The sequence below is a fragment of the Palaemon carinicauda genome, chromosome 8 (assembly GCF_036898095.1).
Source record: "Palaemon carinicauda isolate YSFRI2023 chromosome 8, ASM3689809v2, whole genome shotgun sequence".
In the NCBI taxonomy this organism is placed as follows: domain Eukaryota; kingdom Metazoa; phylum Arthropoda; class Malacostraca; order Decapoda; family Palaemonidae; genus Palaemon; species Palaemon carinicauda.
Genome location: NC_090732.1, coordinates 107,310,958 through 107,333,313, shown reverse-complemented (window position 1 = coordinate 107,333,313; position 22,356 = coordinate 107,310,958). Strand labels below are relative to the sequence as shown.

Here is a 22,356-nt window from a genome sequence, read left to right as displayed (position 1 = left end):
TTTGGTACCCCAACGGTTGTTGAGAGAGCTGAAAAAGCTTTGCTATAAGGGCGGCTGGGGACGGCAAGTACTGCTGCAGAAGGTATGTTTTGAGGGCGTCATACATTATTGGGGTGTCTCCTTGTTCAAAAAGCCAGTCGGAGATTTCCGGGAAGGTGTCCTTGGGTATCGTCGCGAGAACATAATCTGCTCTGGTGGTTGAGCGAGTCACGCCCTTGATACGGAACTGGACTTCTGTGCACTGAAACCAAGCAAACGCCTCTCTGGTGGCGAATGACAAAAGTTTGAATGGGGTGGCGCCAACTTCCGCGGAGTCCACCATAGTAACAGTGAGGGGGGGGGGGGAGGCCGGAGGAGCGGGTTGCACTCCGGGGTCACCAATGTGATGGGCCAAGAGTAGGTTGTGAGTCAAAGCTGAGATGAATGGAATTGAGTAACTTTATTACGACACATCGAGTATATATTCACACTAAATCCCGTTAAGAAGATCACAAAATACAAACATGTTATTCTTGTCAAACCGGCAACCGGTTCTGTTAACAGTTAACAATGAAATAGGCAGACAGGCTGATACAAGTTCCTGTCAGTGCGAGGGTAGGGTGAAGATACAAAGGATAATATATACAAAAAAGAGAAATGTCGTTACTATGTACGTTCGTGTGACACAAGGGTGGTACAATACTGTAGCTATATAAAAGATTACATCTTCTTTCTAGGTAAATCAATTTTTTTTTCCTGAACATATATCAGGTTGAAAGAAGTATAATTAGAGGGACGAGACTAAATGCAACCTGCTAAACTATTACCTTTGCAGTCTTAAAAATTGTTGAGCAATGCATGGGCGTATTTTTTTTTTTTTTTTTTTTTTTACAGTTCATACGTATTATTGAAATAGATCGCAAATACAGTATTTCCCCGTATAAATATGAACATGGAAACAGATCTAAATTCTACAGTTGTTCCTGAACACGAGAGAGAATAATATAGTAAAATGGACGAATCTCCCTATATATATATATATATATATATATATATATATATATATATATATATATATATATATATATTGGTATATGTTAGAGGGTGAATGTTTATGTGTGGGTTTAATGTTTATCACCATTCATTAGATCCTACTCCGAATGCTGACATTTCAGTAAACCTGATAAGTAAATATTGGTATCTAAAGATATCTTGATATGTAATACCATAAGTTCGTATGATTGGCCTTGATTTTAGTTCTGCTTTTGACCGTGTTAATCATGAGGCCCTTGTTTTCAAACTGAAACAGTTGGGAGTGGGTGGGTCGTTTCTTAGCATTATTATTAATTTTTTAAGTAATAGATCTCAAAGAGTTGTTGTTGATGGGGACCATAGTGAGCCTAGGAATGTGATATCCAGTGTTCCACAGGGTAGTATTCTTGCCCCATTACTTTTCATACTATATACACATGACATGTGGTTTGGCCTAGAAAACAAGCTTGTTGCATCTGCAGATGATGCTACTCTCTTTGCATCAATTCCATCCCCTGAATGTAGATATGAAGTTGGTGAATCCCTTAATAGAGATCTAGTTAAAATTAGTGCATGGTGCAAATTATAGGGTATGAAGTTGAATCCTTACAAAACTCAAAGTATGATTGTAAGTAGGTCAAGGACGGTGGCTCCTCAACACCCGGATCTCAGTATTGATAAAGTTTCTTTTAATTTGTATGACTCTTTTAAAATTTTAGGTGTGATTCTCGACAGCAAATTTACTTTTGAGAAACACGTTAGGTCTGTGTCTTCTTCAATTGCACAAAAAAATTGGCTTACTGAGAAAGTCTTACAAGATTTTCGGTGATCAATCTACTCTGAAGACGTGTTTTAATTCTATCATTCTACCTTGTTTTGAGTATTGTTCTCCTGTCTGGTGTTTAGCTGCTGATTCTCATCTTAATTTGTTGGACAGAAACTTACGGTCTAATAAAATTCTTACTCCTGATCTAGATATTAATCTTTGGCACCGTTGTTCAATTAGTTCATTATGTATGTTGCATAAGATTTTTCATAACTCTGACCATCCTTTACATTCAGATCTCCCTGGACAATTCTATCCTGTTCGAAATACTAGGCAGGCAGTTAATTCTAATAGCCAGGCCTTCTCCATCATGAGGCTCAATATTACACAGTATTCTAAAAGTTTTATTCCAGCTGTTACCAAGTTGTGGAATGATCTTCCTAATCGGGTAGGTGAATCAGTAGAACTTCAAAAGTTCAAAGTTGAAGCAAATGTTCTAATGTTGACCAGTCTGACATGAGCCTTTTTATAGTTTATAAATTACATATCTGTTTTTGATGTTGTTAATATTTTATAGAGGACATATCTGTTTTGACGTTACTGTTTTTAGAATGATTTATTGTTAATTTATTCTCATCATTTATTTATTTCCTTATTTCCTTTCCTCACTGGGCTATTTTCCCTATTGGATCCCTTGGGCTTATAGCATCTTGCTTAATAATTGAGTTCACAGGATGTAGTTTCATGTCCACTCCCTATTCATGTTAACAGATGCTACCCCGATAGAAAACGTGATAGGAAAAATCGTAAGATTCAATATTGAAATAAATGAAAACCTTTATCTGAAGGGATTGAAAATTCTTCGAGTCAAAGTAAAAACGCTATAGGAAGAGGAAAGGATGAAATTTGTGGCTTTGTGTAGCTACGAGGTTTCCTCGTGGCAAAAAACCTTCTTTTTCCTTTAGGTCAATGGCAGTGGTCTAAAAAGCATCAACAGAAAAGAGACTTAAGATGTATCCTGAAAAAGGGTAAAAAGAGAATCTTGAGAACCCTTACGAGCTGGGTTATTTGTCAGTTCAATAGATTTATTTCTGGTTAAAGAAAGAATCTAAACATCAGATCAATATGGTCAAGTCGAAGAAAATAGGTTATTAATTGTAACAAACAACATTTTTCACATGCAAGCAAATCATCAATTTAAAAAAAAAAAAAAAATCTCAACAAATCTGATTGAAAAAAGAATAAACTTCCACGAAGCGTTAGGATGTTGTAACAATTAGATAATGACCTTTATTCTCATAAAAAGGATGGAGACTAATCACACAAATAGTTGTAAATCATATTTTAGTATTTCATGAACTTCCTAGTTATGACATTTATTTTATTTCTAGAAACTTGACTTAATTCCAAGAGTGAAAATGATTGATTAGAAAAAAAAATTTATATATCAAATTATAAATTGTGTAATGTCTCAGAGTATAATGAAAAATTGAAAAAAGCAAATCAGACAATGGCTAGGATAAGTAAAATTTGGAAATCAAATAGCCTGAAATTACATATAAAATTCAGGCTATATAACACTTTGGTGAGATCGGTGTTACTGTATGGACATGAGTCGTGGTATGACAATTAAACAATATCCAACAGACTTTGTTGATTTTACGGAAAATCCTCAAGAGAATATTGAGAGTGAAAAGGGAGGACCGCATTAAAAATGAAACTATAAGAGAGATTTCTCAGGTGCCATCTGTGGATGAGATCATGGTGAGGGGTAGATGGAGATGGTTCGGGCATGCTCTTCGCACTCCCCAAGAGAGATATTAGATCGCCAAACTTTCAACTGGACTCCCAAAGGCACTAGAAGAATTGGAAGACCCAGACCTATCTATATTGGTGAGGACTATGATGCGTGAAGTAGAAGATGAATGGAGAAGTATAGATTTAAAAGGCGTAGAAGATGATGATGATAATGAATATCTCATACATATTGTAAGGTAAAACACTGACCTTCTTTATTTTCAAATTCTCTCTCTCTCTCTCTCTCTCTCTCTCTCTCTCTCTCTCTCTCTCTCTCTCTCTCTCTCTCTCTCTCTCTCTCTCTCTCTCTTTAATGAATGAGTATTTTCTAGAAAATGAGTCACGGAAAACTACAAAGTTCATAAACACTATTCATATAATTACGCATACTCAGATAAACTAAGAAATGACTGGACACGGAAATGGGTTGATGGAGCAGAATTAACAAAGACACAAATAGCAAATAGAGAATTAATCCTGAACTTTTTTCTCTGCGCAGAGATCGAAAACTAGTCTTCTTGACCATCTTGCTGATTCTGCAAGATTAGAACAGTAAGAATTTTCGGGAAGGATAATCGATAAACTTCAGAGTAATTTGCTGAAGGAGTCTTTTTGATCGAGAAACCGTCATTTATTTCGATTCAGGTAAGTGTACGTATATTGTGAAATCCCGAGACTCAATCTTGAGTGTACATTAAAATTTTTCGTATGAGGTATATTCTGGAAAGATTTTCAAATTTAATATTATCTATCTACTCCTGAATAAACTTTAATTTCCCCAAATTAGTGCAGCGACAGACATGGTATAGTTAGCCAACATGAACATCATTCTTTCGCTTACATAATAAGCAAAGGAAGAAAATATTATAAAACAAAAGGTGAACAAATGTGTTGACTATCAAAAAATATCCGATTTATGGTGAAAATAAAAAAAAAAATATATAATGCATACCATGTTTGTTACATAACAAATGTTAACTCATTAAAAACAATAAAAATGCATCTACTAGGAGTATAGCGTATCTAGGTCACGTGAAATGCCTCCGAGAGAAAATCATAAAGGTCTGAGAAAATATAAATAATAAATGTCATATATATGCTAAAAAATGTGAGAACTAAAACTCACCACCAGGAACACTTATTAAAGTTAACATAACGAAAAGGAGAATCATACAAATGGTGAGTCATCACTCGCCCTTGGTATGATTCTCCTTTGTTTTAGAAATATGTTTCTTTAATTCCCTATGAATGTGACATATGTCGAGGTCTGTGCATCTCACCGTCTTCCTTTCAATTATTATATATATACTATGAAAAGTGAAGGCTAAATATATGGATATGCACACACACACAATCACAAGCACACTTCCACAATCACCGGTCTGGTAACTGCTTGGACCTCGTATACACCGACTCCCCTGGCGTTATAACAAGTAAGGTTGGTTCTCCAGTTGGGACATCTGATGAGGCCTTCATTTCATTTGTAGTGAAAATTGAGAAGCGTGTCCCTGATGTAACATACTCTTGTAAGATTTATATGAAATCTCAAGCAGACTGGAATGGGATTTTGCATGATATTTTGGGTTTGAATCCGTCACAATTGTATGATAGTGTTGATCCTGTTTGTCCCTTTGAATGAGAATCTAGTCAACATAATTGATAGGCGTATCCTTTCCCGTGTGCTAGAGTACCGAGTAAAGGACAAACCATTGTTCAATGATGATTGTAGACACCCTTATTTGGAAAAGCAGAAAGCCTATCCTCTTTCGAAGGGTAACAGATCAGATTTGACCCGGAAAAACTATACTGTACTCAGCTTAGAACTTTTCCTCAGTGAGTTTAGACTTCAGCTGAAAAGGAATAAAATTTAACCGTAAAAAAAAAAAAACCCTTTCTGGTACAACCCAGGAGCATAGGTGGTGGACTGCCCTTAAATATGCACTCTTTGGTGTAGATGCAACAGTCCCTCCTTTATTTAAACCATATGGCTCAGTCACTCACTGTCCAAAGGAAAAGGCAACACTTTGGCTGATGTGTTTGACAATAAGCAGAGCATTGAGAAACTAAAAATTCCCCAATTCTCTTTTCTTGAGGCTAAACTAACTGGTTTAGCTTTTCGATCTCGTGAAATTAAAGCTCTCTTGATGAATCTCGATGCTCATGGAGATGTAGACCCAAATGGTATTTTTCCTTTGTTTTTTATAAAGACTACAGATTTCCTAGCTCAAAAGTTATGTTATTTTGCGCACGTCAGGAAGAGGAGGAACTTTTAGCCCTTTTTGGAGAATTGGTAATGTTACTCCACTATGTAGATGTGTTTGTGGTAGTTCAAGTCCAACTGATTGCCACCCGATTTCCATAACTCCCATATTATCTAAAGTTTTTTAATGTGTTTTGGCAAAACATCCTAATAAGTTTGATGAAGGTAATCATCTGTTCCCTAGTATGCAATTTAGTTTACGTAAAGGCCTTGGAACATGTGATGTCCTTCTTATAATCGCAAATGCTGTACAGAAATCCCTTGACTGTGATCAACAAGTTAGTATGATTGGCTTTGATTTTAATGCTGCCTTTGACCATTTTAATCATGAGGCCCTTGTTTTCAAACTCAAACAGTTGGGAGTGGGTGGATCGTTTCTTAGCATCAATACTGAATTTTTAAGTAATAGATCGCAAAGGATTGTAGTTGATGGGCACCATAGTGAGTGTAGGAATGTGATGTCTGGTGCTCCTCAGGGTAGTGCTCTTGGACAATTAATTTTCATACTATATACATATGACATGTGGTTTAGCCTTGAAAACAAGCTTGCAGCATATGCAGATAATGCTGCTCTCTTTGCATCAATTCCATCTTCTGAATGTGGATAAGGGGTTGCTGAATCCCTTTCATTCTACATTGTTTTGGGTATTGTTCTTCTGTCTGGTCTTCAGCTGCTGATTCTCATCTTATTTTGTTGGACAGGAACTTACGGTCTATTAAATGTCTTATTCCTGATATAGATATTAACACAAGATCTTCTCGGACAGTTCCATCCTGTTCGTAATACTCGGCATGCAAAAGCCATGCCTTCTCCATCATGAGGTTCAATACTACACAGTATTCTAAAAGTTTTATTTTAGCTGTGACCAAGTTGTGGAATGATCTTCCTAATCGGGCAGTTGAATCAGTAAAACTTCAAAAGTTTAAATTTTCACCAAATGTTTTTCTGTTCAACAGGCTGATATCAGTTTTTCGTAGTTTACATATGCAATAGCTGTTCTAATGTTGTTAATGCTTCTAAAATATTTTATTTAAATTGTTCATTATTTCCTATATTGTTTATTTATTTCCTTATTTCCTTTTCTCACTGGCCTATTTTTCCCTGTTGGAGCCCTTGGGCTCATATCATTTTGCTTTTCCAACTAGGGTTGTAGTTTGACTAATAATAATAATAATAATAATAATAATAATAATAATAATAATAATAATAATAATAATAATAATAATTATACAGATTCAACCATACCCAACTCTTCCCCCTTTCCTAACTACAACCTCTAGAACCAAGGTATGACTACTTAGTCAATCCACTTAACTTTGGGGATGGGAAGAAACCGAGTATTTATAGGTCAGGCAATATCACTGAGCGTGACCGGAAATATATATATATATATATATATATATATATATATATATATATATATATATATATATATATATATATATATATATATATATGAAGTTAAAATACTCACATAAGTCTTATGTCAATAATATACTACATTTTTTCTCTCTTTTACTGTTATTGGAAAAGCAAATCGACCAACACCAATCTGTGTTGATAGTGAAAAGGCCTGGTTTTGTCAATTCTTATAAAGCAGTCCATCATGATTTCAGACACAAATCAGGAATGAGTATCAACCATGGTCAAATCCTATGTTGGAGTTCTTTGTTTTAAGCAGAAAGTAAGGCTGAGTCTTTTTGAAAGTGTGAATAATCTAGTCTTCCATATTCATATTATCGTAAACCTGATTTTATCTAGCGGTGATATATATTTTCCTTGTATATAATGGTAACTCTTCCTTATTACATATCACTAATATAAAAATTTTCGTTGCAAATATTTTGGTATTGGAAAGGAACCCAGCACTAATAATTCTAATATGGACAGCAATGAAAACAATAGCAAAAACAACTCAATTAATAAATAATGATTAAGATCCAGAAAACAATGAATATTTGGCTTTTGAAAAGACATGACCTTTCACATTTTTCTTTAATTCCCTATGAACTTTCAACCTTTGATAAACTTTGGTGCAATTAGAAAAAAATATTCTTTCTCAATTAATTGAAACCAGTTGTTCCCTCGCTTTTATGAATGTTTTGTTCCTCTTTTATTCGGAATAAGTCCATTTTCTTTTGGACATCCACTGGTTTTATCACCCCCTTTAGAATTATGCTATTAAAAAAAAAACTGAATAACAAAAGTTAAACGCATGTAACCCGATTTAACAATAAAATTATAGGGTTTTTTTTTATTTATCAAATAACCGAAGGTATATTTTATAATAACAATTCTATAAGAAACCTTCTTTTTTAAGCAGTATGTTAGTAAGGCATTCAGCCAAAAAAATGCCTTGGATTCGAGTCTTTCCTTTGAGTGAGAGATTTTTTACTATTTACTTTTAGATTTAAAGGCTTTTAGAGGCAATTTCATCCAAAAATACAGAAATCGGTAGGTGAAGAGGTCAATTTGACAATTGCATTAGATAAATCAGGCGAGTAAGATTATAAGACTATAACAGTGAATTCAGATGTCTCATTACTAAAATTTGGATAAATAAATAATTATGTTAAATTTTCCAAAAGTAATTAAGCATTTATAATAAATAATAGTGTCTACATTGTATCGTATCTCTGCGTGAATTACAAATTGTCGTCTGCTGAGTGAATGGAAAAGATTCATTTAATCCCAATAAGTAACTTCCCTATATTGAAAGGCTTAAATTTAAGAAATAGTCAATGCTTCCAATCTATTCACTTTCAGCAACTGCTCTTCCTGAGCCAACATTATTATTATTATTATTATTATTGTTATTATTATTATTATTATTATTATTATTATTATTATTATTATTATTATTATTATTATTATTATTGTCACTCGCTATGCTACAACCCTAGTTGGAAAAGCAGGATGCTGTAACCCACATGACTCCAACAGGGAAAAGTAACTCCGTGAGGAAAGGAAATAAGGAAATAAATAGAGCATATGAAAAGTAATAAAGTATTTAAATAAAATATCTTTATGAAAATATTATTGTTAAAACAGATCTTTCATATATAAATTATGAAAAGAGACTTATGTCAGCCTGTTCAACATAAAAAAAACTTGCTGCAACTTTGAACTGTTGAAGTTCTACCAATTCAACTACCCGATTAGGAAGATCATTCCACAACTTGGTTATAGCAGGAATAAAACTTCTAGAATGCAGAGTAGTATTGAGCCTCATGATGGAGAAGGCCTAACCATTAGAATTCACTGCATACCTAGTATTACGAACAGGGTGGGACTAAATGTAAAAGAATGGTCAGAATTATGAAAAATCTTATGCAAGATGCATAACAAACTATTTGGACGTCAATAATAAGATATTTAATAGACCATAAGTTCCTGTCGAACATATTAGGATGACAGTCAGCAGCTAAAAACCAGAAAGGAAAGCAATACTCAAAACAAGGTAGAATGAAACAATTAAAACACTTCTTCAGAACAGATTGATCACCAAAATCTTAAAAAACTCTCAATATGCCAGTTCTTTGTGCAATTGAAGAAGAGACAGATCTAATGTGTTTTCCAAAAGTAAACTTATCGGGAATCACACCAAAAATTTAAAAAAAAAATCATGAAAAGTTGAGATCCAGATGTTGAGGAGCAACTGTCCACAACCTACTTACAATTATACTAGGAGTTTTATTAAGATTCAATTTCATGCCCCATAATTTGCATCATGCACTAATGTTAGCTATATCCCTATTAAGGGATTCGGCAACCCGAGATCTACATTCAGGAGATGGAATTGATGCAGAGTAGCATCATCTGAATAGGCAACGAGAATGTTTTTTCTACGCCAAACCACATATCCTGTGTATATAGTATAACAAGAAATGGGCCAGGAACACTACCGTGAGGAACACCAGATTTCCCATTCCTATACTCAGTATGGTGCCCATTAACAACATCTCTTTGCGACCTATTACTTAGAAATTCAATAATGATGCCAAGAAAAGACCCACCCACTCCCAACTATTCAAGCTTGAAAATAAGGGCCTCGTGATTGACACGGTCACTGACAGTACTAAAATCAAGGCCAATTATTCGAACTTCCTAACAACAATCAAGAGATTTCTGTACAGCATTGGAGATTGTAAGAAAGGCATCACATACTCCAAGGCATTTATGAAAGCCAAATTGCAAACTAGGGAGCAGATGATTGCCTTCAGCAAACCTATTTAGACGTTTTGCCAAAACACGTTAAAAAATTTAGATAATGTGGGAGTTATGGAAAACTGTTGGACTTGAAGTATCATATACACACTTACATCATGGAGCAACATTACCGATTCTCCCAAAATTGCTAAAAGCTCCTCTTCTTGCTAACTTGCGAAAAATAACTGATAACTTTGGGTTTACACTTCCATAAGCATCAAGATCTCAGCAAAACAGGAAGAGAAAGATCAAGTTTTTACCTACTCTGCTTATTAACACACACATCAGCCAAAAGTGTTGTCTATTCATTCGGACAGAGACCGACAGAGCCATCTGGTTTATGTAAATGAGCAACTGTTATGTATAAACAATAGAGTGCAGGTTTAAGGGTAGACCACCACTTATGTTCCTGAGTTGTACCACAAAGGGATTCTTTTATGGTTAAATTGTATTCCTTTTCAGTTGAAATATAAACTTTCTGAGAAAAAGCTCTAAGCTACGTATAGCTATTGTAAGTCAAATCTGATCTGTTACCCTTCCAAAGATGATAGGCCTCCTAGTTTTCCAATTAAGCATGTCTAAAATCATCTTTGAACCAGAGTTTGTCTTTCACTGGGTACCCTAGCACACGAGAAGGGATATGCCTATCAATTATGTTCACAATTGTGACCAATTCAAGCCCAAAATATTACTCAAAATGCCATTTTAAGTCTGTTAGATATTTTACATAAATCTCACATGTGTATGATACATCAGGGTCAGGCTGCTCAATCTTCACTACTAATGAAATGAAGGCAAGATCAGATGTCCCAATTGGAAAACCAACTTTACTTGTTATAACACCAGGGGAGTCAGTGTATACGAGGTTCAAGAAGTTACCAGACCCGTGAGTAGGTTCACTTATGAATTCTTCACAACTTGATTCAGAGGCAAAGTCCAAAGTTCTTAAGCCATGATGATCAGTAGGAAAAACAGAATTTAACTACTCCCTATGGTGAGCATTGAAATCACCAATAAAAACAAAAGATAGCTTTCTATCATCTTTTTGTTTCTTAGCCATAATGGTAACAAGATAGCCAATGATAGAATCATCCATAAGTGATGCCTTCCACAAACTTTCATTACCTGAATTTCATGACATCCACATTCATAGCAGGACCTATGAGAAGTAGGGTACTCAGTCCAGTTAAAACCAGTTATAAGGAGCTCAGATGAGTCCCTCATATCATAAACTAAAGTTTCTCAGCACAAAAGAATATCATTCTGTCTAGATGTAACTGTAAGGTCTTGAATATTTGCACGCATTCCACGAATATGGCAATACAGTAGACGACACTGACCAAGTCTAGGACGTATTGGTCCTGGATTTTGCTCAATGTCTCCAGACAAGATAAGAATTAATGGCAATAAAAAAGTTCCATCATACTTAAAAAAATATATTAACAATACTGATAACAATACCAATATGTAAATAAAAAAAAAAAAACTGATTGATAAAACACGAAAGGCTAAATACCCTCCAGGATAGCCACTTCAACTGAAGGGAGGACAGAACGGATGGTTTTGAAAAGAAAAAGAAACATAAGGAAAAGACAACCTCTTGGTAAACCATCAGGCATCCATGGCCCTCCTATTCAGATTGCCCAACACACCATTTCAGTTAAACAAGAGAAAGAACAAAAATAAGATAGGAAAATGTGCCCAAGTTTACCCTCGGAGAAATCTAATCAAGGCAGTGGAATACCATAGTACAAAGGCCATGGCACTACCCAAACCTAGAGAACAATGGTTTCATTTTGGAGTGTTCTTCTAGAAAAGCAGCTTACCACAGTTCAAGAGTCTCCTGTACCCTTAGTAAGAGAAAAGTAGCTACCTAACAATTATAGTGTAGTTAATCACTACTGTGAAAAAATTATTATTTAGTCATCTCAGTGTTGTTAAGTGTATCAGGACACAGGAGAATGTGTAAAGAATACGTCAGACAATTTTGTGAATGTGTAGGCAAAATGTAAAAATAAGCCGTAACCACAAAGTGGGGTCCGATGTACTACTGTCTGTCCAGTCAAAAGGACCCAAATAACTCTAGCAGTAGCATCTCAAGGAGTAGCAGGTGCCCAGGCCAACCTACTACCTACAAAGTAAACACTAGAGAGAGAGAGAGAGAGAGAGAGAGAGAGAGAGAGAGAGAGAGAGAGAGAGAGAGAGAGAGAGAAATGGTCTGTATAACCCTGCCTTTAATATTCATATATTTTCTTGATAAACAAAGGGAAATATACATACGAACGGTTTGCATTGTCCGCGTTTTTTTTCTTTTTTGTCTTTTCATAAAGATAAGAATGATCAAAGGGTTCAGTTGGTGTAAACAAAGATAATCTTTTAATCATGAATTATTCAGAGGGGCTTCTTAGGGATTAAGTAAATAGTCAGGACGCAGAGCTCGAACGCCCAACGCCATTTTTTATGACTAGTAAGGTTTACCTTCACTTTACAACTGGGTAAATATCTGTGGTGGTAATCCTGTTCATTATCAGATATTTATAAATACAGTCAATACTTTGATTGCTTGGAGTCAGCTCATATAATCTTCTTACATACCCTGAAAATGGAGTAGAACTGTCTTAAGATCATTTGCGCAACTACGGATTCAGCGTAAAGCAGTTCACATTGGAATGCGATCACTTTTCTTATCAAGCTGCCAACTCTCCCGACAAAGTGGACACGAAGCTACAAGTTACGTAATGAGAAATTCTTATAAGTAACTCTTGCTGAAGTTACGATGTTACATGTACAACTATGTATTTACGCCAAATATGAAATTGAGAATCATAAGTATATTAGAAAAAAAAAGGGTATTATGACAAGTTATTATATCAAATCTATAATAAACACCAGCGGAGTCATATTTTCTGCAGCTGGCCTTCTTTAACATACTAGGAAATTATGAATCCAATACAGGCACAGTGAACAAATTGGTCACCTTAGATTCAAATATAAAAATAGTTCTTAGCATGTCATGCATTATATTCGTCTATTACTATATGGGCAAGGATGCAGGCCTATTTTGATAATATAACAGCAGAATGTGATCTCAAAATAATTCTTATTTTTTTTTAGATTTGTAAGAATGTTATGCGAAGACCAATTTCAATATTTTTGTTTTGGAAGTATTTTGTTTTATTTCCAGATACATTCGTTCGCTTATAGGAATCATATTGTGTAAATTCAATTTGTCAATATATCGTTTCATCTTCAAACATAGTTGTGAAAATCACTAATGAATATTGAATTCATCCCTTTATGAAAATATGAGATGATTTTTTTTTTTTTTTATAATAATTTCTCCATAGCTAAAGGTAGCATCGAGGTTATCTCTCACCGCTGACCAAGTGCACAACTCTCCACAACTCCCGATCTCGTGTAGAAGACGGAAAAAATGCAACCACTAGGTACACTAGTCGAATGCAGTTGCCAGCTTTCAATATTATAAAGCCATATTACTAATACACAAGACAGCGTTAGCTCACTTTTACAAAAGACTGTGCTAAATTTATATAATCTGGTATGTATAATTTGCCTAACTGAAAACTATGACAAAGAAATGATGACTTTATATAAAGAATTGAATAGTATAACGGGATTTAAAAAAAAAAGAAAAAAAAAAAAAAAAAAAAAAAAAAAAAAACCAGCCATTAATTCTGTTAGTGTCTTACTATGGAGCATTAAAAAATTACAATGCTCAACGTTGGCAAAAGGAAAATTTTTCTGTACATAGAGTTTTTCAAGTGGCACTGAATTAAAATGTGGTGGACTACTTATAATTTGTCAAATAGAATTCCACATTTAATTATAGAACGCACTGCATTGAGAAAGTATTGGTGCTCAATTTTTGTAAAACATTTTGGACCACAGTACGAAAATCACTGAAATACAGTAAAACTGAAATACAGTATAGGTGTCTATCGTTCCAGACAGATGATTGTAGGCCTGAACTCTGGAGGTTCCATAGGACTATTACCGATATCCCCTCACTGGTGTAATATATAGCATAGGGCAGTGTTTCAACAAAGAGTTTGGCCGCTCCGCGTGCAAACTGTGACGTTTCCACCATAACAGACAGACGCAGACGCATGTTCCTGCTAACCATAAGGACTTTCAGTTTAAAAAAAAAAAAAAAAAAAAGACGTTCTGAAAAATTAACCCAGTGATTCGCTTCGGAATCACCCAGAGTCAGAAATACCAATACGAGTACCTGTGAGAATACTTTCGGTATACATCAGATACTTTTGCGGTCCAGTGTGTGTACATATAATCTTCCAATGATGAAATGGCCTTTAACAACCCCGCACACAACAACCCCCTCCCCCCCAAAAAAAAGGAAAACTATGCTCACATTTAAAGTGGACGAATTTGTAAAATAAAGAAACTACATACAAATTTATAGTACTGTATATATAATTTGTTGGAACGCATACTGCATTTGAATATAAAGTGCAGCATCCTACTCAGGGTTTGAAAGGTCGACTGGCTTTAAAAGAGCAGTACAAAACGCAAACAATGAATATCTATCTATTAGAATATACGTATATTCCTTATTAGATTCTGTTTCCGAATTCTAAAATAATGTATCAAATACAGTACCCGTAATGCGCTAGAATCTGGCCAGGTAATCAGTAATCTACAGGTACTCAAATCGTTGGTTACATTCATGACTATTATGCATTTGTTCAATATAGCTGGTCATTTTATACATTGCTTCAATTTCAAATTCATTGAAGGTTTTCCAAAAAAATTAAACCGTTATGTCCTTCCCTCAAAACAAAAATATTTACACTAAGTTACCATTACTTTAGCGGCATTACAAAACCAGTAACAACGACATGAGATGGTAAACCTCCGCCAATGTGGGGAGTGTAATTACCCAAATACTCTGCGCTGTTTACGAAGTCTTTAAAAAATACTTGATTGTGATTAGCATAGTTACCTTGAAACTCTGCATCGTTGACGTTCTTTTCAACAAACAACATGAAATTTTATATTCCCGCATTATAAATCTGAGAAATCCACAATAATAACTCGGGCTGTTTAAGAAATAATGATTGGAATACAAAATATCCTTCCAAGAAATTCTATAAAATCCCTTAATTATTAACAAATGATAAGAAAACATGTGGACTTTGACAAAACATGTAAGAACTTGAGTTCCTAGACTATCTCTTACATTTTTATGATAACGATATTTGAGTTCTGTGTCTTTCATGTAAGAAAAGAACATACGGTATACATATAATCTTTTTCCTGGACAACAGTACCTATTCTAAATTAACTATAAAAGTAAAATTTCACCGGATCTTTTTCAATAATCTCTCTCTCTCTCTCTCTCTCTCTCTCTCTCTCTCTCTCTCTCTCTCTCTCTCTCTCTCTATTCAACATGAGCCTCAATGAAAATTTATTTACGCTAAGTCAGAGAACTACTAGCGAAAATTATACTTACAAAATTGTATCAAACCAGATTTTTTTTTTTTTTTCAATTGGCCACAGCGTGTCTCAGAATATGAATTAAGAATAAAGAATAACCCTGGTATTACTGTACTGTTTTTGGTATAAAAAGGCGGGCACAATTCATATACAGATAGTTTACATAGCCTTGCCCTTTCTATTGAAAGGCCTAATACTACTCAGTTTTCCCTAAGTTTTGTTCCAACTGGGATCCCATAGTGAAATTGTAATGCACACACAACAAGCACTACGACACACGTCTACTTGCACATCGAAACTTAAAATCCACAGCTTTCTCCCCATATACAGGGCCATTCCTGTTACCCATCATACTTTGGAAGCTTTCTTCCAAAATATTTGTGGTAAAGAGGATTGGATCACCATTGACCACCTTAAAACTTTGTATTTCCTGCAAGACTGGCCACGAACAGTACGAATCTGAAATGCATGTCTGCTTCAAGGGTGAACCATGTAATGCACGTGCAGCAAGCAGCATGTGTACAAATGAAGAAGGATGGCCTATCAACATTCTCTTTAATACCACAACCATTATTGAACTCCACATAAAAAGTAGTTGAATGTAACATGCTAATTTAAACTTAATTATCATTCCATTCTTTTGTTATTTATTTTTCATGCTAATGTCAACCTTATCAACAAAAACCAATGATTGTAATCACGCAATTGTAACCCTTGTGTTACCTCGTGGGGATCAATATATACGTTTGTTATCTGTAAATATAGTTAGTTGTTTGGGAACTGCCTATTGCGTTAGCATTTCTTCTCTATTTGTCACACTAATGACGTACAGAATGACTCGAACACCCAGCCTTGCAGCTCACCACTTTGTCTGCCGTATCCTCCGATGATGCTCATCACTGACCCCGACTCATCAGATCTATCCACGCTGTCACAGCATGGTTACTAGCCTTCACAAACAGACATGGGTTTATCTTGTTCCAGCAATACCGAGATTCAGTTCGGTATCATGGGTGTGGCCCACTCAAGCCCGAAAGCCAACTAGATCCTCACTGCGATGCAGGACAACCCCTTCCTAGAAAACTCCAACTGGGTTTGCAAATAAAGGGAAGCTACAGTAGAGTACGTTTTTCAAATAATTCCTCCTGGAGCAGTATTCACCATTCCCAAAATTTTCCAGCTCTCTCAACAACCATTGGGGGATCAAAAAGCATCTATAGCCCTCAGGGAAATGATCAGTACCTCATGACCAAAGGCCTGCCAGAACCAGAGTAAGCCGATCTTCACAATGTTGATACCTTGCCCATGAAGGACCTGGCAACCAGAGGTGATGCCTTTATAGACAGCAACATCACCATCGTTAAGAACTCCATTAACAACTCCACTCCTGATGAATGAGACAATCATCCACCTCCCGATAAGCTCGGGTAATGATGAAGCCACCCACCACCAACCTATGCCACCCCACGCCTTAACACCAACCAATGCCCTCAACAGCCATTAACTAATCTCTTCTTTTTGCATGATTCAGGATCTATCTGTAATGTGTGCTTTCTAATAGTTATTAGTGTCTATTGTTCCCTCCTGCTTCATTCCCTCCTAGGAGAGCAACCCCGGTCATTTTAAGAGGGTTGAAGTTTTCCTGGTGGCTGTCAACAGATATGGTATCCCCACCCATGATTACATGATGTTGATATTGTCGTTTGGGCACACCAAGAACCAGTGGAATTTCTTTATTGCCGATGTCATCCGTGCAGATTTCCTTGCTCATTTCCACCTCCTGGTCAATAATACACATAAACTCTTAGTCAATACCAGCTCTTACTCATCCATACTTTTATCATCTGCTCCCTCTGACCTCGTTCTTCCCATCAGGATGCCCAGGGATGCCTACACCAATCTCCTTACTTTATATCCAGACAACTTTTTTCCAGTACTACACCAGACGCTCTAGTTCCCGTCAAGCACAGTATCTATCACACTTACCTCTTGGATCCTATAATTATGTTTGTTGTCTATAAATAATGTTAGTTATCTGGGGTGCCTTTTGTATTAACTCTTTCTCTGATCCCGTCACAGAATGACCGGGTAAGTCATGAAACTCAATTAATAGCACTTCAGATGTCCAGACTGGTGTAAATACTTTTCTTCAAGTGATCAAGCTCATATGAATTTCATTTTGTTACATAATAGTTTAATCCTATTTAACTTGTTAGTTATTTCTCTTACACATTATATTCTTTATATGGTGTTTATTTTTTTTGATTTATATACTGCAGTATCCTATTAAAGCCTTTGGGCTTTCAGCATTCTGCTTTCCCAACTAGCATTTGAGCTTTGAGGGAAATAATAATAATAATAATAATAATAATAATAATAATAATAATAATAATAATAATAATAATAATAATAATAATAATAATATATAAAGAGATAAAAAAAATAAAGATTGTCATAAGTTCCCACCTTGATTTGGTTTTCAACCCTCGCTGCCACTCTCGCTTCTACATGGTGTAGAAGTTGGACCCTAAATCAACTAGAACTTTTTTACGGGTCCTGTTTACAGAAAATCATGAGCATAATCATAGAAGCTAGGCTCATTAAACGCCACATACTCTGGTCTGGTCACGTTATCCCTATGACTGATGAACGGTTCCTAAACCAAAGTTTACACAGACAACTAAAATAACAACCATGGTCCTAACCCGAGATACAAAAGACAAGCCAATTCAGCCTTAGAGAAATACAATTTTCCACTAACTAACCTCTGCTATCGCCCATATGGTCTTGATAAGTGTTAACAAAGAGTCAGTGCCCTGCAGCATTGCTGAGTAGTGCATCTCACCTCAAAAAGGTAGCTGCAACATAACAGAATAGAGTTTCCTGCACCCCGAATAATCATTGGCCAAGTCCAACATGTGGCCAGAATGATATTCCAATATTGGACTTGTATACCATATCAATACACATAGACTGCAAGAGTATTGCCACTATGTTTGCGAACTATTTATGTTACATTCAATATGTATTCAGGAATTGTAAATCTCCTGTTAGTTAACGATGGGCTGCTACAACTGCTATCAGATTAGTGACCCATTCTAGCTTTCACTCTGCTCCTTCGTAAATGTCAGCAATGTTCTATATACCTTAAGTTAAGGGCTGTCGTTGTACGGTTTTCATTAAAAGTCACCTAGGCAAGCCTTTTGCAGTTTAAACTTTGCTTCATTTCATCGTTCAATTGGCCAGCTGTTTACCGAAAATGATATTGCCATGTATTCACCCATGATCCCTATTATAGCACTGAGCAGATTCATCGTTTCTTAAAAGCCACGATGACCATGACTTATCAAAATTTGGCAATATGGTCTAGCTTTGGGGATACGGAGGCCCATTACCGCTGTTATAAATGATTAGAGTTTATAAATTCATATCATTGAAAGCCAGGATGATAAAAAGGTTGAACATACCCTGCCGTTTTATAATTCGATAAATAAATAACCAAGATCCACCAGGAATAAGTCTCAACTCTCCGATAATGCATATTTTATATTCCAGAGGCCACAGACTTAACAAGATCGAGCGAATGCCGGAAAATTCCTTTTCGTGGAGTGTTTCCTCTCACGGTCATAAAATACGGAGATGTTTCATATCAGCCACCAGTGTCTCGTATTCAAAAGAAAGTAATATGTGTAACCCAGTTTCTTGACAGCAGTGGTGAAAGGCATTTCATAATTATATATTTTTTTCTTTTTATATAATTTTTATCTGCTGAAGGAACATGAATGTTACAATCATATTTCTTCCTTGGGGAAAAATAACGTATTTTAGTGATTTTCTTTCAAACATAAATTCATAACTGTATATACTGTATAGTTTAAACAAGGATACCATATCAAAATGAATTTTCAGCTATTTGCCTCGTATTTGCAGTTACCGCTTCTCTACACACCACCAAAACTTATTCGTCGGAAAAAAGTTATAAAAGTTACGATTTGGTTTATATCAATACATATTTTTTTTTCGAGAGACATCTATTTCTTCAAAATCTTCAACAAATATGGGCTAGTAAGATAAAATAAAGTTGATGGATGAAGACTTTCTGATCCCACATAAAACAAAATCATGAAAACACAGGAAAGTAGAGAATTTGAAAAGGAAACTGACTAGGGAAGAACAAATAAGTCCCTCAAGAATTTATGGGTTTTCTCAATTAGTTTGATTGCATTTGTTGACATATTGATACAGCCGACGTCTAAAAATGTCTGAGACTGACAATCTTTTGTATTTGATATCGAATTTGAAAAAAAAAAAAATCGATGACACACTGAAATTAGGAAAATTTAAGCCATCATTATACTGTCATTACGCTATGTGGTAAATATAGGAAAAAGAATTTGTGAATGATTGTTACAAAACAACCACAAAAACAATAAAAATAGTAACAATAATAATAATATATTGATAACCTGAGAACATTTTATAAGTGTTGATATAATTCTGGTAATCCCACAGGGATTTTTTATCGATAGCAATTGTTAAAGAAGAACACACTGAAAGTTCCACTAATTTTGGGTGGTATAATAATTTCCCAGATAATAAATCGATAATTATTGAACTATTAAACGCATAGAGATGGCCTAAGATAACAAGAATTAAACGGAGTGTAAGAAAAATTACAATTTTGTTTAATTTACTAATGCAAATATTAATATATCAATTGTTAACTGTTTGGTTATTGAAAGTTCTGTAGTAAATTATAGTTCCATTACGAAGAACAGTTGTTGAATTCATCAATATTACTCAAGTCCAAATCAGCAAAAATAATTGAAATAAAATTGTTCATAGTGACTTGTACAAGGCAATTTGGAATTTCCCTGCCAAAAAGTACTAGAAATCAGCTTCAGTAACTGTTTTTCACTAAACCCAAATATAATATTTATTTTTATTCACTGCGAACGAGCCCACTGCAGTTTTATGGATAGGGTTTTAGAGCTTTTACTGGCAATTTTGAATACCTATTTTCGTAATTGTAAAAGATCGAAATAGTTTGCACATACGATGAAAATACATACGTATATAATATTGGTAGAATTGGCATATTTTTAGATGATAGTAATGACGGTGAAACCATCAAGTTCCTAAAGTTCAAAGTTAAGAAATAAAAATACTGATGAATTACTATTAACGTGTATCATATAGGTGCGGAGTAAAATGAAGAATGGTATACGTTACGAATTAAATGTGCGATTTTTTTTAAGATTCAAGAGGGTGAGGTCATTGGACGTTGGGAAGATCTTAGAGGAATTGTTACATAGGAAGATTCAATACTAAAATAGCGGCTTTTAATAAACGAACAAAAACTGATCAAATTGATAGGTGTGCAATAATAAAAGAGCGAAAATAATTGCAGTAATTTGGCAATTAAAGCTGAGGATGACAAAAATATGAGATTGTTATCTTGAGAGTAAGTAAAGATATAAAAGGATAATTAGAGATCATAAAAATTTTGGCGATATAGACTATTGATGGAACAGGTCTTAGAATATCAGATGTTAGTGGAGGAATGTGGTTTTATGAAAATGTAGACTAATGACCATTAAGTGTTGCAGAGGCAAAGCTGAAGAAATTGGAAATTGAATGAATGATTGTTAATAAGATAAGACTCGGAGTACTGATTATTCATAATGTAGAGAAGTTATTGAAAAAGATGAAGAACAAAAAGGTGGCAGGAGCTGATGGAACCTCTTTGAGATGGTATATTGATAGCCCATTTGAGACGAACTATGACTCTTGTCTGAGATACATCGTAGTAAGGGTGAATTAATTTCCAGAGGGGTGGAAGGGATGAAATTATGTTTTTCTTTAGAGGAAGGCATGATAGACATAAATATCTATTTTTTTTATAATATAAGAAAGAAGAGTTGGAAAATAAATATCACTTCGAATAAGAGAATGGATGATAAGAGAATGGATGAAGAATACAAAACAAATACATGTCTACCTCAAGAAAATGATAAAGGCCCCTTATAGAGCTATTGGAGAACGACATTGATAAGTGTGTTAGAGAACATGAACATGAATGGAAAGGCGTTCATTGAGAAGTAAGTCCGGTTATCGAAGTCTTGGTGGTTAATAAAGTATTTTTTTTTTTTCAGAAATAGTAACAGGAAATATTTTCTCTTTATCGATTGCAAACGTTTATGAATATTTAACTTAAGGCAGGTACGAAGTTAGGAAAAATGGTATATGGCCCCTTTGCGACTAATTTTATTGGCATGGTCTGGGTAATAAAAAGTTAAGAAGACAACAGGAGTGTCTGTGGATACGTAGAAATGCTGAATGGTTGATGTTTACAGGAGACACTATTCATTGGTCATTATGAAGAGAGCATGCACATTATTATTATTATTATTATTATTATTATTATTATTATTATTATTATTATTATTATTATTATTATTATTATTATTATTATTATTATTCAGCAACTATAGACCTGGTAGAGCAATAATCGAAAAAAAGATGAATGAAAGGATTAAAACATTTCTTCAGAATAGATTGATCACCGAAAGTCAAAAAAGATTTTGTCAATAGTCCTTTTTGTGCAATTGAAGAAGTAGACCGAATGTGTTTCTCAAAAGTAAATTTACAATCAAGAATCACACCTTAAATGTTGAAAGACTTGTTTACAGTTAAAAAAAAAGATTACCTATGCAGAGACTTGGATGCTGATGAGCCATTTTCCTCGACCTACTTACAATCATACTTTGAGTTATGTTAAGGATGAACTTCATGGCCCATAATCTTTACCATGCACTAATTTTACCTAGATCTGTA

General features: G+C 34.8%; 1 protein-coding gene across 3 annotated transcripts in view; it reads right to left on the bottom strand.

Moving 5' to 3' along the window:
* Nucleotides 1-22,356, bottom strand: part of Nmdar2 (NMDA receptor 2) — a 1,133,867-nt gene that overhangs the window by 328,094 nt on the left and 783,417 nt on the right. The window lies entirely within an intron of this gene.